Source organism: Pteropus vampyrus, unplaced genomic scaffold (assembly GCF_000151845.1).
Source record: "Pteropus vampyrus isolate Shadow unplaced genomic scaffold, Pvam_2.0 Scaffold53, whole genome shotgun sequence".
Classification (NCBI taxonomy): domain Eukaryota; kingdom Metazoa; phylum Chordata; class Mammalia; order Chiroptera; family Pteropodidae; genus Pteropus; species Pteropus vampyrus.
Genome location: NW_011888834.1, coordinates 4872713 through 4875858, shown reverse-complemented (window position 1 = coordinate 4875858; position 3146 = coordinate 4872713).

Here is a 3146-nt window from a genome sequence, read left to right as displayed (position 1 = left end):
AAGAAAAGGCTGTAAGTTAGAAAAGCCACACATTTACCAAGAGTCATTAAAAGAAGTATTTTCCCAAGAGAAATGGTATCACCGGAGAGAGATTATGAAAATATTGTGAACTTGGAGAAAACTTTACATTATCTCCAAATGCGTTTGGTCACTGAGCATCCCCAGAAGTAACTATTTCCATAAATGTGATTTAGATATTGACCATCTGAAACAAATTAGTCTTAAATTGGTCAGAACGTGTTCTGTGAATATAAGAACTTGGGGCAAAGGTTGGAATTTACAAAGAGAAATGGAGATAAGATGCATTCAGCAGAAAAAGGACTACTGTATATCAGAAACTATCTTTTGTATAAACTTACTGGTAGCCATACACAAAAATTCCAGAACTGAAACACATAAAAGAGGAAATGGGGGTGGGGGGGGAATCCTAGCTTCTAAAACCTTATTGTTAGATGATAAATCAATCAGCACATAGATTCCCTAGCAATTCTCTTTCACTGATATAAATATTAAATTTATAAAATATTATTTTATAAACCAGAAGTAACCTTAAATTAGCTTCTAAGAGTAGAGCAAAGATAATCACTTTGAAAATCTTATGTTTTCATTGAAAAACAGATACATGTTCCATACATTGGTCAATCAAATGCATGGAAAAAAAATAAAATTAGTTTTCCTTTTGTTATTTTTGTTTATCACCTTGCTATGACCAAGTTCAAGATGAGAAGACTATGAAAAGAGATTTAACATTTGAAGATTAGTAGAAATTGGAAACAAAGAGCAGACTCTCTTGAATTACAGATCACAAGTTCTGGACAATTATTTGTGGGAAGCCCAATAATCCTTTACGGCTGTGGTTCTCAACCTTTACATTGCATCAGAATGATTTGGAGAGCTAGTTAAAACAAAAATCACTGAGGTTCCTTCCCCAGAACTTGTGAATCAGTAGGTCTGGGGAAGGACTGGAAATTTTGCATTTCTAACAACTTCCCATATGGGAATTTCCATTCTGGTCCAAGGACTACTTTGTGGGAATACTCAGTTACATATTTAAACCACTTTGTAGATTATCGCGAACTCACTTCGAAATCTTTAGTGAAATCAATTATTATTTATAGGAAATCAAAGATCTATTTCCCTTGCATCAGATACTGTCAAATAGGCAAGCATGTTAGTACTTATGCAGGACTCTCACTTACTGCAGCCTTTGCAAAAATACAACTAGAGAGGCAAACTCCTTATCTGGTAAACTCTACAAAGGAAAAGATAAATAATACAAGCCCTGAAAAGGAGATCTGCCCAAATCCACCCTTAGATATTAAATGGGACACTTTGGAAACCCCTGAAATGTTGAGAAAAAAGTAACTTTAATTAGTTGCAATAACTCTAACATGTATCCCAATTCTATACTTTCTGTTAAGTTATGGTTGTTAATATGAGTTAAGAGGCTCCAGCTGCTTGGACTCTTTATATGATTCTATTGATATAGGGACAAGATGAGGTAAGGGAAAATATGCGGGGACTCCTTACCAGTTAATGCAAATAGGATTAGTGATGGGAAAAGGATAAGAATTCTTCAAAAGAAAGCAGATAAGAATAAAGGGGGTAAAATAAAATAATAAAATAAAATAAAATAAAATAAGTAAATAAAATAAAATAAATAAAAAGAAACAGAAAAATTTGACTGAATGTTAAGTATTCAGAAGGTTGATTAAAATATTAAAAATGAAATGATAGTTGATATGACTACTAAAATTTTAATGAATCACTATGTAAAGATTAAGTGGTCTACTGCACACCAATTCTTCAAACTGTGTGACAGATTCACTCAATTTTCCCTAGCCTTAATGAATTTTTAAAAATCTGACTATCGTACAAAAAGGAATTTATAGTCCCCTGAGTTAATGCCAATTAAAATTATATGGAACAGAGGAGAAGATTATGACTCTGGATGGCAGGTGGGCCAAGGTCACTTGATTCAAACCCCAACAATCAAGGCTTGTTTACATTGATATGGGTAAAATGGCTCAAGGGTGGTGAAGAAACTTTAGATTGCTGAACACTGGTACCCAATAGAATGCCATCCTAAAGCCTCATAATGAAAGTTAACATGCAATATACTTAAATCGAAGAGTTATAATGAGCAACTCTAGAGGATGCAGGTAAAAGTATGGCTTAAAAAGTAAGAACTTATTAACAAAGCTTTTGTATGATTGTCTCAACCTGTCAGAATGTATTATTGGAATAGATGTAATGTTCCAATGAAAGACTCTTACCCAATTTGTTGGGGAAAAGGTCCTACAAATCTGTTACTTTTATGGAGCATAGTAAATGGAAACTTTTAAAATTATCTAAGCCCACTCAAGTGGGTAATTTAAAACAATTAGGATTTACTAGGGTTGGATACCTGAGGTGCACAAAGAAATTTTGATTTTAATTAAAGATCTTTTAGATGCTGGTATATCAATACCTTCAAATTCCTTGCTTAATGGCCTGTGTAAAAAGCTGATGAAATCTGGAGATTCACTGTAGGTTACAGAAATCTTAAAAAATAATAAACCCATGCCACAACTAGTGCACAATATGATATTAACTATTCAAACTGTGTAACAAGCTAAGGGAGACTATAATTGTGTGACCAATTTGGCTAATGCTTTCCATTTCTACTCACAAAGAAATTCAAAGTGAATTTGTGTTCATTTGAGATGTACGGAAAAATATGCTTTTACTGTGTTTTCACAAAGATATTTAAATCCTCCTGCTATGACCATACCTAATGAGATAAACAGATATTTTCCCCTGTACATTAGACCTCCAGAACTTATTCATGTTATAACTATAAGTTTGTATCCTTTGAATAATATCTGTCTCCTCATTTCTCCCACCCTCTGTCCTTGGTAACCACCATTCTACTCTCTGTTTCTGTGAGTTTGGGTTTTTTAGATTCCACATATAAGTGATATCATAATTTGTTTTTCTCTGACTTATTCAACTTAGCATAATGTCCTCAAGGTCCATCCATGTCACAAATGAGAGAATTTCCTTCCCTCCCATGGCTGAATAATATCCCACTGTATATAAATTCCACTTTTTCTTTATTCATTCATCCATTCAAGGACACTTAGATTGTTTCCATATCTTGGATA